This window comes from Corvus moneduloides, chromosome 5 (genome assembly GCF_009650955.1).
Source record: "Corvus moneduloides isolate bCorMon1 chromosome 5, bCorMon1.pri, whole genome shotgun sequence".
NCBI lineage: Eukaryota > Metazoa > Chordata > Aves > Passeriformes > Corvidae > Corvus > Corvus moneduloides.
The window spans coordinates 66,117,772-66,133,111 of record NC_045480.1 but is presented as its reverse complement, the minus strand read 5'-3'; the positions used below and the strand labels follow the sequence as shown (position 1 = coordinate 66,133,111).

Genomic DNA, 15,340 nt, shown 5'->3' with positions numbered 1-15,340 from the left:
GTCAAAGTCCCCCAGGACAGTTTTAGACAGAATTAGGACACCATTTGCAGGAAAAGTTGTTGTTATGGACACTAAAGGCTCAGCCCCGGCTCTGCATGAAGAAAGCAGTCAGAGAGGAACCTGACTGTTCAGCTCTGATCAGAATTAAATTTACATTTATTTATTCCCATAACCTGTGGATTCCAAATTTAAAGTAGAAGTTCAGCCTCAGACTGGACTTTAATATTGGATACAATAAAAAGAAAAACCCTGGGGAGGTCTCTCCCTATGAAATCTGAACAAAACTGGGATATGGAGGCACATACAGGATACTGATATATCCTTTAGAGACAAGAGTTAAAGAACAACACTAAGTTAAATACTGGCAGGTAGCACTGGGTAGCTGAGAGTGCAGGTAGAGAGATACCATCTGGGAGGTGTTAAGTGAAGTTTGGAAAAGTACTTCCCCTCTCCAAAGAGGCGGTGGCACACAGCAGATTCACAGCCTTAGCCTGGTGTTTCAGGGCTTATCTCAGCATCCCCGGGCTGCTGAATCCCAAATATAAATCACAGCACTGACTTGTACCTGACTTTCCCATGTCTTCAGTGAGCACTGTAGGCACTTTCGCTCCTCCACAGTCTTCATGGCCAAAGCTTGGCATAATTAATCTTTGATTAGAAATTAAAAACAGCTTTAGAAAAAGGCAGATGGTTCCTAGAACAACACAGACTGTGGTATTGGGATATTCTTAGTGAATGCAAAAAGCTTCTAAATTCTGCACCAAATAAGACTGAAATTTATAAAAATTCCACTGGGACATTAAGCCACAGATGCAGATGATTCTTTTTGCCATGGAAGGGGGATAATCTGCCATGGAATCCAAGGGGCACTTTCTTCTTTGGAACCTCCAGTCCAACAGGGCACAGTATTCTGAGAAGTTGGACCCTGACTTCTCATTCCAGCATTTCCTAATGGTTAGGTTTAGACATTTCCCCACCTTTCTATTGCTTGCTATTGCCTCTGTATCACACTCTTAGCAGCTCCCTGTGCATAGTGTGAGATTACTCAGCAACTTGAATTATCCAAATTTCGATAGACAATGCAGTTTCCAAGAGTTAGGGAACATGGCGACTTCAGTAGACAGAGCTCTTTGCCAGTATTCAGTCACTGATTTATTCTGTAGTGATACAACAAATGTTTTGAACCATTTGCAGAGTAGGTATTATTGGCTAAACAGTCAATTTATGAAATTACTGTATCTCCAGACTGTGGAATATACCCTGGCTTTCTGACAGAGTGGAAGTAGGAGGAGGAGAGTAAATATTTTCTTTAGTAAGTACTAAGAGACTGAAGAGACAAGTTATAAATACACATTGAAATACAGAACACTAGAAAGCAGCAACCAATTAAAGCCTTTACATCTCTCTATTTCTTATCTCTTTCTCAATTCTTATCTTATAAAACCTTTGAATAGAAAAGACCACTCTAAAGGCAGTAAGTGGAGTCCGAGGTAGATAAGCGATTATAAAGTCTCTAGAGGCACAGAGGGCTTTTAGAAGTAGGGATAAAATTTAGAAATTGATACTACCTCTGAATGCTCAGCCACAAGACTCTCCACATTGCTCTAGGTGATCTAGAGATACTGGCAGCAGGAGTCACCTTGGTTCAGAATTCTGCAAAATTACCATCTTCCTTCCACAGAAGGGAAGGATGCAGCGTTCTGCAGGGCATGGAGCTGTACAAACACAATTGGTCTTTCAGTGGTAGCTAACTCCTAAGGCCAGTCAGCCTTGGGCAGTCATATAGATCTGATAAAATGAACTGATGGTGCAAAGCCTACTTTCAACAAAAGAAAGAGCTTCAGTAATTTAGGCTAGTACTCACTATATTAATTTTTAACAGAGGTTCACTGACAAAGGGCCAGGTAGATACCTTCAGCAAGCATATTCACAAGACTTAACTGTACCAAAACCCTTCTTTTCTTTAAGTCTGTCTCTAAAATTACTGTGCAAAACATGGCACAGCAATGTGTGGAACTACAACAATAATTTCCCTAAAACCAGAGCTGGCAACATGCTCTACATTACTGGCTTGCATAAATACTTCTTCAGGTGGTTTAATGCACCATTCAACAAGTCATCACAGGCTGGTGTAAATTATTTGTGCATATTTCAGGCAGCAGCTGTTAGGAAGCCTCACAGGTCTAGATGTAAATCACATGGCTACAGACTTCCTGGGAGAAGTAAGCACAGGTCATGCCGAGATACTTCTTATATTAAAGAAAGAAAATGTTAAAATAATGCTCTAGATTTGGAGCATTTTCTTTCACTGATGAGTTGGAAGCTAACAGACCAGCTCCAGCTAAGGAAACTGACTGGAAATCATGGTGGTCAGTTTATTCTTTCTTTCAACATGCAGCCTCAGGATGTGGTAAAAAAATGTTTTATTCAGAACTAATTTTAACTAAAACAAGATAAAGGGGAAGATAGTTTCATGTTTAAATAAAAATGCTAAAGACAGCAACTCACCTGTCTGTTCCAAATCCCAATTAGATGGGCTAAATTTGAATTTCAGAGCTGGATTTGGGTTAAAGCACAAAGGTTTTAAAACTCTTTCAAAGTTGTGCAAAGTAAGTCATCTCAAGAAACAAGTTTTAACTGTTCTCCAAAGCCTTCTGGCTTTCTGGCTGAAAATCTAAACTTGGCCACGCTGAAAAAAAGAAATGTGTCATGGAATTGAGCCAAAAAACTTAATGCAAGTTCAGGTGTTTAAATATATTTAATATATATTTAATATATTAAGGCTGAAATGCCACACAATACCGGTCATGAAATTCCAGCAATCTTTCACTATCTACTTGTTCACAGCAATAAAAAAATAGTTACGAGTCTTCCAGAATAAATAATTTAAGTATTAAGAAAACTAATGAGCCAGAATGCATTTCAAAAAGAAGGATATGTGTTTCAGGGAATTTGTGTACACAGAAACTTCTAAACTTGCATTTAAAAACTTTAAATATATTTTTAAAAAACTAAATTTTTTATGGAGATCTAAAACCTGTACTGCCCTATTCCCTTCCTCCCTCTGATATTGCCCTAGTCTTCTGAGCACACCACCTAGACCTTTTCTCAGTTTAGCTTTAATGAACATTAAAATAAACCAATTCTTCTGTGTAAAGCCAAAATACAGCGTTTCAGATTGAAACTGGAACTCACTGAAACTGTTGAATTCAACAGGCAATCACCTTTAGTTAAGATTGCTGCAAGTTCAGGTATTCCCAAGCTGTCCAAAACACGACCTGCTGAGGAAATCAAGCAACCAGGCTCAGAGATTGTAATTGGAAATTATTTTGTCCATTAGGAAGACATGAGAGAAGGTAAATGTAGCAGAGAGGTGGCTCAGAGAGAAAAGCATTATCCAGGCAAACTCTGGTAGGACAATGCTGAGGGGGTTTCCCCTTGGGAAAGGTGGAAGTAGAAGAGCTGCAGCTATGACCAAGCATCTCCTCTTCTCCTGTGTTCGGGTAGACACCCTTCTGTACGCGTCTGAGAACGAACAAGAGAGCACCAAAGGTTAATCCAGTATCACAACATGATATACAGTGCCTTGGCTGCTGCTCACCTCTGCTGGTTGGGTGGGTGACAAGGAAGAGCCTGTCAGAAGCCTGGGCACTTTCAGTCATTTATACCCCCTTCTCTTGAGTATATACATACTGAAAAAAATGCAAGTACATTTTTAGTCATCTTCACACTGCATGCACATACATATATAAAAATACACAGACACACACACAAAGTCTCTTTGGAAGCCATAAAAACAGATAAGCCATTCTTAGCACTGCTCCAGAGCTTTCTGGAATTACACCGATCCTACACACAGGCACTCAGAGAAGACCTCTCATCACCGTGGAGACCAGTCCACTTTGCAGCACACCACTAGCCAGGCAAGGTGCAAGCAGGAAACAAAACTGGGTCTTTGATCCAGAATGCCTATAATCAAAATACAGGATGGTCTCAAGTTGCACTAAGTTTTGATTAGACATTATGAAAATTTTTTTCATGGAAAGGGTTGTCAAGCACTGGCACAGGCTGTCCAGGGAAGGGGTGGATTCGCTATTCCTGGAAATGTTCAAACAATGCTTGGATATGGTACTTGAGGACACTGTTTAGTGGTTAACACAGTGGTGGTGCTGGGTTGACAGTTGCACTTGATGATCTTAAAGGTCTTTTCCAATCTTAATGATTCTGTGATTCTAAGAACTAAAGGAAAAATAAAGCCATGCAGGCATTGAAAAAAATATAAACAGGTGTCCTGTTTCAAAACTTCCACTTTAATCTAAAAAACGGAAACTTTTGATGGACATCAGACTGTGTATCCCTGAAATGAAACATGGATTTCTAGCTTTTATGAAAGTAAAGTATTTCAAAGACATGGAGGAGAAAAGACATATATAATACCTTTCCTCAGGACGAATCTTTCTCAGTATCAGTTCATGACACTGCAGACTTTGATGTTGCTTTGACAAATATTTTCTCTAAGGTGAACTTTAAGTTCCTTTAGGTTAGTTTCACCATTTTATTTTTTCCACTTTTAGTTTATGTAGGAATTGCACTGAAATGACAACCTCTATTCCCTCCAAACAGATGGATTGGAGAATAAAGACTATTTATTTCTATTAAACTGTACCACTTCTTATTAAGGTTATCCAGGCCACTAGCTCATGACAAAATATCTTGTTCAATGTAATTTCAATTTCAACCTGCAAGAAAAAGCAGAAGAAGATACACTTGAAAGAGCAGTGCAAATTTTATTCTTTAATTTCCTTAAAGAAAGAGGAAGGAATGAAAAAAAAGTTATTTGTAATTCTGAAAAACTTAATGAAAGATTACCATGATATTTTTCTTTTTTCCTTTCAATTTTGAAATGGCCTTCAATTTTCAAGACGTTGTTTTAAAATTTTGTTTCAAGTTCTTGCCTTAATTTTTTTTGTGAAAGGCAAGTTATCTCCTCATTCCACATTACTTTGCAATCTGAAAATAGTCATCTAACATGAGAACACAGTAAGAGCTGTAACAAGCAGAGCTGCCAAGATAACAGCAAGAAATTCCATACTCTGCTTTCACCTTAGTCTAAAATGTGAAGTACAGCATTTTAAAATTATTCATTTTGAACTATTATTTGAAGTCTAGATTGAAAAAAAAGGTAAAACAGGCTATGCCACCTGAAAAGCCTCAGGCCAGTCTCAATTCTGATTTTTTTTTTTCTCTTTTAATGCATTAGGTTAGAGAAGAAATTATTTCCCTGTTCTTTTACTCAATCACTCCATTTCCCTTGCACAATTTTTATGGACTGCTATCTCCAGCTCTTCCAATTTTTTCCTCCCATTCATCTGCTGTCATTTCTTGAAGCATAATGTAATGGCAACTTAAAAAGTTGTCAGTAGTCAAGGCTGAAACTTACTCATTTACACCTCAAGCAGCAGCTGATGCATAGAAAGGAAAGATCTCTCCGTTCTGGACTCAAAATGCTTTGAGCACTCTTAAAGCACTAGTGTAGAGCGGAAATAGAGTGAAACAGTTCCAGTAAAACAAATGAAAAAAACATCCTTGAGACATTTCTCCAAATTAGTCTGTGTGATATGGCCTAGTGGAAGGTGTCCCTGCCCATGGCAGAGGGGTTGGAACTGGATGGTCATTAGGGTGCCTTCTAACTCAAACCATCCTATGATTCTATGATATGTTCTGATTTGTCGTACGTGTTGTAAGTGGAGGTTTGTATCTTTTTCTCTAAACTCACAAAGAAAGGCAAAAGAATACAGGCACGGCTAAGAAAAGTAAAATGTCAAAAAGTAAAAGCAAACTACTCTTTCCAGCACCATATAAGAAAGCCCGTGACTCAGAATAGCATTATTTCACAAAAAAAGTGTTTGCAGATTAATTTCTTTGCCAAACCTCAGTTTGGCACAGGACTGTGGGAAAGCATTTCAGTTCCAGCCTTCCTTCCTCAGAGTTACAATTTGTGTGTGCAATTTGAGAGCCAAGATTTTGGTATCCACCAATTCTCTAAAGAAACTAAAAATATAACTAAAACGACTAAAGCAAGGCCTACCTCTGTACTCCCAGGGGCAGCATCACTTTGTATCAAACCAGAAGGCATTAATGAGACAGTAACTGATGGTAATCTATGTTGTGATGTTCAAACACTAAGAACCAAGTAGAAAGCCATACAATTAAGACTGCTGAGGACAAAAATTATATCCCAGACCACTTGCAGAGCAGTTATCACAGTAATATGGCTTAAAATAAATGAGCAAGTTATGGTATTCAGTTTTGTTTCTGTTAGAATCTATCTTTGTTAGAAGATAGACTATGCTTGACACTGATTTTCTTAAACATGATTAAATGTTTTAAAACTAGTTTACTTGATAAAATGGCACATTTTGATACAATTATGTTCAAGTTGTCTTCTTGGCATGTAAATCTTACCAGTTGTTTCACTTGAGGAAAGAAATAGATATAGGGATAAACAGTGGTTGGTAAACCTTGAAATTATTCCTCATGAGAAAACCTCCTAAAATGAGAATAATAAACTGAATTCAATGCTACTGTCAGGGTAATTGGGAAAGGGAGGACAAATAAAACTTAAAAGCTAAAAAAACACTTGAATATTTTCAAAATAACCCAGAAAATCCTGTATTTCAAGCAAAAGGAAAAAAAATTAAGAACTTCTTAGCTAATGTTAAGATGATCAAAATTAAAGATTGTAAGAAAAATATTTCTGTTTCCTACATGAGACTATGTTTGACTCTGGGTCTCAGATCAGTGTGAATTTTTTCTTACTCCTTCTTCCCAAACTCAGGAGAAATACTGTGCTAGGAAATTAATGATTATCCTTCATGGCTCCATTGAAGTGAACAGTACTGTGTTCATATAATGAACAGCATAGACAAAATGAGAGCCAAGTCTTTTATTGGCTCAGCAGTTCAGCTGGGAGATGGATTTCCTAGCAGAACTTGTTTAGACTGCCTATCTCCACACACGATTACACAGGAGGCTGCTGGTGGCAACTTGAAGTATTCAAACGTCTACTTAAAGGAAGGGGAAACCAGGAGAGAGGCAGCATCCACCGGACAATGGCAGATGATGGACAAGTAAATGATACTGTAGTTCCAACACCTGGACATCCCCAGGGATCCTGGATAGTTGCCATTCAGCATAGACAATAATTCAAATCTTATCCCTTCATCGTAAGCTCTTCTGATCCAGTTTCCTGCCCTTCTCCCACATCCCAGTTCAGTAAGTAGCTTTGAATGGCATGCCGTAGATTTCCCTTTCTGCTGACTTGGAAAAGCCATGCCTTTGGACTCTGCTCATTTTGAGCCAGCAAAGAACTTAGCCCTGTGCACTATACACTGTACTTCAGTACAAAAGTAAGAGCTAAGATTTAAGCCTACTAAGTTTTGGCTTCTACATCAGCCACATGAAAACAGAAACACCATATATATATATATATATGTATATGTATATATATATGTGTATATATATATTACTGAAATTAAAAATGCTCTAAATTTTGAATCTCACTCTTACCCACCCCTTATTGAATTTTTTAATGCCTTTTGAATTACTCCTGTCCTCAAGTTAACAGATTGTGCTCCTCCTGAATCACAGGTCTAAAGTATTGCAGTCCCCCAAGCTTGTCCTTTCTCCTCTGAGAAATATTTTATCATTAGGTGGCTTTAAAGTGAAATTTGTAACATTTATGAAACAGGAAGGACATTGAAAAAAACCACCAAAACAGAAAAATATTTTAGTAAATAATACAACTCTTTTTGATATTTCAACTAATGGCTGTATGATTTCTTTATATTTTGCTTAAAAGTAATTTTATTTGGGACAGAGAAGCATTCAGATCATCAAAATCTAGAATTAAAGATAAACTCACAGTCCTAAAGTAGTCTATTACACGTAGTTATGAACTTTTATGTACATCTTGTATCTGTGGTGCAACTAGGTCCAAATTATCCTAAACCAATCAAGGGAGAATGAATGATAGGCTCAGTTAATCAAAAACATGCCAGACCTTCCTTACACTGATTCACTCTTTTTACAAGCAGGATTTTAAAGGCAGAACTCTATATCTGCTCTAAAACAATTTTCACAATATTAATGCAATTATAAAGTAAGTGATAATCAAAATCTATTCCACAATGCCGACCAAACATTTTTTCATTCTAATAGACAGATAAGAGAATTTTTCTTTAAAATACTCAAAGCTTTAGACAACAGCAAAATAAATTTTCACCTCAAGAATATATTAGTTAATAGCACATCAAGCCTTTATAAGCCATGAAAGATAAAAGTAACTGTTGCCAGAGAACAACTTCTGTTACTCATTGGCACAAAAAAATGCTGGCCTCACATATTTAAAAACTGAAGCTATCAGCTTATCCATAAGAAACTCACAACAGGGACAGGAGCAACATAAAAATTCAGATCTCTTCATAATCATTATGACTAATTGTGATGAAGGACTTACATTTGTAAAAGTCTGTGATGTGCAGATTTTCACCCCCAAAAAACCTAAACTGTAAATATTGCATTCACAGCTGCTCCTGTTAGATGTCTAACTATAAACCTATTTAGGAATGGGAGCATGATAGATACACCCACTTCCATGGGTATAAGCAATGATACATAATGACTAACACCAGCTTAATTTGTTCTTTGAAGAACTCATTGAACCTTTACAAATCAGTTTCTTCATTTTGCAAATGCATGTCTTTACAGTTATTGGCATTTGGAAAAGTCTGTTACTCTTTCAAGTGCATCATTTCTTAAAGAATCTGAGTGCGCACAATACAGTCATTTGGGAAAGGATGGATAGAAGAGAAGGAAAAGAAGTGCTATGGTGGTGCTTCTCCCTAAGGACTTCTGTAGTTTAAATATTTTATTATGCATTTTTTTCTATGTTAATTTAACTTTTTAGCAATTTTCTTTTAAATTAAATCAAATTAAGTTTAATAAAGTTTCACTAATGTGATAATTTAAATTTTAAATTACATTTATTTTTGATAAAGAGGGCAAAACAGTAAAGGGGGCACTTAGAAACATCAATATTCAGCATCCTCTCTCCCTAGACTCAAGATCGTAATCAGCTACATTTTCATGGAAGGAAGGATATATTCAGAGCTTCTCAGGAAGACTCTGGAAATAAATAGTTGTTTATGTGCCTTCTGTCAACATACAATTCAAATCACTGCCAAGTCCTCCTCCTTTCCATCATGGACTTATGGCCCCTGGGCAGCTGCCAGGGAAGTACAAAGGATATGCCCATGTCAATGTCTGAAGCGTTTGGTAGTGATTCCACATCACTGCACTGGTATCTACTGGTGGCAACAGAGGAGCCCAACAGCTGCTGGCGCCGATGCTGAAGCAGCCCCGGCACTGCAGACAAAAAGCCAGCGTTGGCAAGACCTGAGATGAGTATATTAAGCACATGTGCTAGCCCAGCTTCTGGAGCTGCTCTTGCTCAGTCTGCATAAAAATTGGCCCAGGAACAGTAGATCACCTGTGAAAAGTCTCTTGCTGCATGAACTTTGAGTCCACTGAGCTATTAAAAAAATCCCCTTTTAAAGGTTGCAGTGACCCTTTCATTCTAAAGTTTCCTTGCATACAAATGGAAACTTTTCCCACCTTCCTCCACCAGCCGTCTTACCCCATCCCTTCCTCTAATGAAATTTCCTCTTTTTTATCCCTTCTCAGTTCTGTGGCAGTTGACACCATAAAAGATAGATGTAGAACCCTGCAGAAGAGTCCACTAACCTTTCATGCTGATAGAGGAGACCTTTAAAAGGTTTGGCTGCAGCCTATATATGCTACCAATAATGATTTGTGCTATCACCTTTAGAGATGCATAATGAATTTCAAGTATCCAAACATCTATACGGGACATACCTTGTTTGCTTGTCAAAAGGAACACCAGGGTCCTGCTCTGACTCCCATTATGCAGGTCCTCCAACTGAAGAATTCACACAGATCTGCAGAAACCGTATTCAATTATGAGGACTGAAAAGCTGGGGTTTTTTTCTGTCTAAATTATTGCAGCAATGTCAAAGGCAAACTGAAAGTTCTTTAAAACACTTCTGACACACCAAGCAGCTTCAAGAAAATCATGTCTCTGACCTCATTTAATGCATTTTACATTACTTTCACCACCTTAGTGTCATGCACTCGCGTAATTGAAGTACTTCTGACTTCCTTCCTGTTCTACTTCGTTTTGCAGCATCTCCTCAGCTGTGCAGGCTTTTGTGGCATGCAACTGCAACACATTTATTAAGATGGTTAGGAGTCCTTTATGATGAAATTAGCAAGGAAAAGGCAGAGTTCATTATTTTTATGTTACTGCTACACAAACACATTTCTGCATCACGGGCTATGGAAATGAATTTCAATGTTGAGCCGAGCAACATCATTCCAAAGTTAATATGATAGCTTATGGAAGTAAAAAATTATTCAGATTGAGAGGACTACAGGTCTCAGAATGAAACTGGTGAGAAAGTCATGCAGCATCACAACTTGCAAAGCAGCTGCTGTGTTTAAGTTTTTCTTTCGCATAGAAAAAGGATCTAATGCCAGTTGTGAAGTTCAAAGGATTGGCACTGCAGACAGGAGCAGTTGAAGAGTTTATCACCATTGCTTTTCTGATATTATGTATATACAGGAGAAGAGAGAGGATTTCTTTGTAAAAAATTAGTATACTATAACACACATGCAGTTTGAGGACAGACTTTTTAGAGATTAGATCAAAGACACAGATCTACATCTTGTTTATGAGAGCATTAAAAAAAATCCATTCAAGATCCCACCAGTACATACTACCAAGTTAACTTTCCTGTAGTAATCAGTATATTCATCTGATATTGAGCATTTCAGTATCAATACCAGTACTCTGCATTTGCAGTATTTTAGTTGTACAAAAGACACAAGCCTGTCAAACATCTTTCAAGGGGAAAAAACCAGTCCTATAACATAACAGCCTGGGTAGGTTTTATAGTAGCATCTTTTCTTCTTGTCTCCTAATTTGGTACAATAATTTAATAGTTTCTCACCATCTTTCCCTAATAACAAAAATCTCTTTATTATAATTACAGGTTTATTGTGTCCTTAAACTGTGAAAAAACCAAAGCTGAATTTGGCGATGTAGAGTGATTTTCAGCCTTACCATTTCAAACTAAGCCCAAGTAGACAGCCAATCCAATGTTTATGAAATCTGGGATGCGTCAGAGAAATACGTGCAATTAAAAGAGACTTCTCTGTATCACTTTATCTTGGTATTGCTTAAAAATATCACATGTGAAGCGCAAAGTTGACCTCCATCCTTCTGCTGCCAATTCCCTCTGATTGGAATGGGAAAAAATGGAAGTAGCAGCATCCACAAGAGTGTGCCTCTGCCACTTTTATCTCTGAATCACCACTTTCTTCCTTCAGTTCAACTACCCAAGTTATAGCAGAATAATTTTGTGCGCTTTGTGCAATACTGAAAACCTTTTCTGTCTCTCATTTGCATGTCTTTTGGCCACTTTTTTAAGCTCATAAAGTTAGAACAGTATCATAGTTTTGAGCTTCTCAGCAGTAAGGGAAAAAAGCATAATATGGTCTCTGTTGGGTGAGCAAGGATGTAGAGGGAATAAAAGCAGCAAAATGTACAATAATTGCTTTAGGGCTTTATCTTTCTGGCTTTGCTGTGAAAAGACCTCACACAAATAAAGTGATTAGCTCATGTTACAGATCATTCCTAAAAAAACCCCAGAACTTCTCCAGCAACAGCTCACTTGAGATAGGGCTGCTTTTGGAGACATTTATTGTTCATGCATCACAAGTCCTGCACAAGTAGGAAAAGCAAAAAAAGAAAGTACATGCAAGCACTTTTTGTCCTTTCACAGAAAAACTGTTTGCACTTAGGTCTAAATAAGCCAGCTACAGGACACCCACAGCTGCAGCAACAAGAGAAAGATATGTTGCAAGCTGGTAACAACTGTGGGAAAATCCCTCTAGCAGAGGCTGAAATTTCATTCTTGCACAGGAAAGGAAGGTGAAGAAAAAGCTCCAGTCAATTGTCTTCTAAGACAATATATTTGTCTTCTAAGCAAATATAGAGGCAGCTGTACCTATTAGATGCATATTTAGAACAGATGTTCAAGACAAAGGTCATACATCAGCATGGATAACAGGTCAATTTTATCTTCAATTTTAAAACATCTAGAGATTGATTTTATGTAATAGCAACAAGAGATGCAGTACCACTAGCTGTAGAGTGGAAAAGGCTGAAATATTTCTCATTAAAGTGTCAAACAAACAGAAATTGCTCAAATGGCATTTGGTCTGCATTTTACGAGCACAATGAAAACACAGGTTACTTGCAGGATTAATCACCATGAGAAAATATTTTTTTTTTATTGCTGGCTGGTATATTTCTCTATCCCATTTCTACATACCTATGTAGTTACCTTCTGAAATTCAAATTTATATGTTCCTTAAATCAAGTTTTTTCTGTTCAGCTTTTTTCAGAGTACGAATATATTGCTTTTTAATATAGGATGGGGCAATGTGTTCTGCCAAGTCTTTTCTAAGATTGTAATCAGTGCATTTTCTGAAGAGACTGATCTGTTAAGAGTGTTCTCTGATGTTGGATCAGTGTAGTCTTACGAACCTTAAGAGTACAACTTACATCCAAGGGAAGTGAACACATCACCTCCACCACTCCTGTATTCCATTGTGTGCAGTAACCAAACCCTGAAGAAATATTTACGACAGCAATTGGCTATGTTGCAAAATTTTATTTTGCCTCATTTAAATACGACTAAAGAAATTAAATACTTCCAAAGCTGGTTCATTACAAGTTTCTTCTTTATTTGGTGGCTTAGAGACTCTGAGGCATAAAAGTACTCTCTGTGAATCCATGAGAAACAACTTTCCACTGCCGCCTCCTTGAAACAAAACAGCAGAAGCCAGAGAGACACGGCAACACCCAGAGGAAATCCTTACTTGGAACCACTTCCTTATCAAACAGCATTTGCTGTGGGCTACTGGCCCTTTTCTAGACCTACATAACAGAGCATGAGGCGTTTGGTAAATAAATCTTGCATACTTTGAAGTACACTCCCTTTATTGTGACTAGTGCTTTGAAACCACATTGTAATTAAATATTTTAAAGGCTATGTTGCAAAATTTTAAAATGCATTTTAATATAGTGTATTTATAAGCATTAGCAATTACAAAAGAAATGTAAACTATTCTGCATATGTTATAATGACAGAGAAGTTATTTTGCTCACTGAGAGAGAAACAAAAAAAACCCCACTTTTGCCTCTTTCCTTTTAAACTATTTTCTCTGCTAGAACAAGTAGTATCACAACAGAAGCATTTAATGGCACTATTAACTCAGTCACATAAAACCAGAACCTATATTAATTACTTTCATTATGCTTAATTGAACATAATCATCTAAGCTAACAATTCCTTGTACACTAATTAATAAAACGGCATGTCTTCTGGATCAGAAATGCATTAATTTATTTCTTTCGGAGGTAAGATATTTAGGAGACAGAATTCATAACTTCCACCATTACTATATTTGGGCAGATTCAACCTTTGTAATCACAGTGACTCTTAGGGGCAATGGATCTCCTTGGTGGAATTGAAATTTCATGCAAATTTTCATAGGGGATTTTCTGTCTCTATGGTGACTTATGAAGAGAAAGACATGACTCAGAAAGGTCATTTCCATAAAAACACTTCAAGGAGTTACAAAAAACTCTAGAAATTGTCATCTCTATTTTACGTAATCTTCTATTATGCTACATTTCCATGTAAAGGTGTTCAAGTATACAATGTCATCTCCTTAAGGAGGTAAAGAGTAAAGCATCTATTTGATAAGCCAGGTCAGATGAACCATCCCCAAAAAAAGTATAAATTGATTTCTCTTCCAGCAGTAAGCTCATGTTTTCTCATGAACTGATCTGAGCTGTCTCTCATCTGTTCCTCTGCTAAGCATGAGCCAGGCCTAATTTCTCCACCTTGCTCTTGAGAAACCTGATTATTGTCAATAGATATTTTGCCCATGATTTCTTTTTGTGAAGGACACAGCTGAACAAAAGCAAGGAACACTTTCATCCTGATATTGTACAGTCAGGATTATTGTCTGCTAGAGGAAACCAATATAAAGATGACCCTCAGCCTGGGAAGTCATCCTAAATAGTAAACAATAGGCATCTCTAAGGCAGCATTATTCTCTAACCCTATTATTGAAACTATTATAATGCCTAATAACTAAAGAAGCAATAGGCCAGAGGGAGGAAGGTCTAACCACTTTGTTATTTGGTAGCTATGTAGGTTGGCATCCTAAAGCATGCATTTCATTTCATATTGAATAAATAATTTCAGTAATATTAATAAGTAATCCTTGAAGAACAAAATGAAGGAACCAGACCTATACTTCATAATCAGGACACTTCCCTGGGAAGGGAGAGTAATGTGTGTTTGGCCCAATTAATCTTTGATGTTGCTCTGCTGTTCATAACAAAATTAAATTCAAGAGCTGGAAAATACCACAGACTAACTCAGCAAAATAGTTTAGAAGGCAAAAAATTAAAAACAAACAAACAAACAATGGCAAACTCCCATCGTGAAGAAACTGGCACCTTGATTTCACATCCTACAAAAGCATGCTAACCAGTGAGCTACATTTGGTGAATTAAGCACAGGAAAGGATGGAAAAGAGGAAGGGAAGCATATGCTTTACCTCATAAATCTCCCAATCCACTAAAGAAACAAAACAAAGTGAGAAAAAAACAGACTACACATCAATATTCAGAAAATAACAGTCACCTTGTGACTGTTTTGTCAGTCACAAGGTGAAAGTGCATCCCTCAGAGGAACTAAGAAAGGGGTCTAAATTTTAGCTTTACAGGAGTTTAAAGACCCATTCCCTAGCATTTCCCTCTGGTAAGCTCAGCAATACCTTGTCAACACGACATGCACTGACCCAGCAGTGCAGCCAGAGACGTCCGATTCTCCACCTACACCCTAATGTAGTCTAGATGCTTAACACGGTTCCAGATCTCACACTGGAAACTGACTGCCTAAACCAGTAGCTATTCACCATGCACTGGAGCAACATTTCCACACCTGCTACCGTCCCTTGGAATTACACAGACTTAGTGAACATGATTTGGTGTTAAGTTGAGGCTTGTTTGAGGGATACTTTTTCTGCACGTAATGATCAAACACGCTTTCATTTCAGTACATGCTCTGTATGATACAAGTTCTTTCCCTGGAAAGTTAGACAAGCTACACGTTTG

General features: G+C 37.4%; 1 long non-coding RNA gene across 1 annotated transcript in view; it reads right to left on the bottom strand.

The window, feature by feature from the left end:
• LOC116444546 overlaps positions 1–15,092 on the bottom strand; it is an 86,716-nt gene extending 71,624 nt beyond the window's left edge. The window contains exons 1-2 of the long non-coding RNA XR_004240380.1: positions 15,001–15,092; positions 9,937–10,019 (exon numbers count right to left, since the gene is read on the bottom strand). This is a non-coding gene — a long non-coding RNA (uncharacterized LOC116444546). The remainder of the gene's footprint in view (positions 1–9,936; positions 10,020–15,000) is intronic.
• Positions 15,093–15,340: the final 248 nt, after the last annotated feature.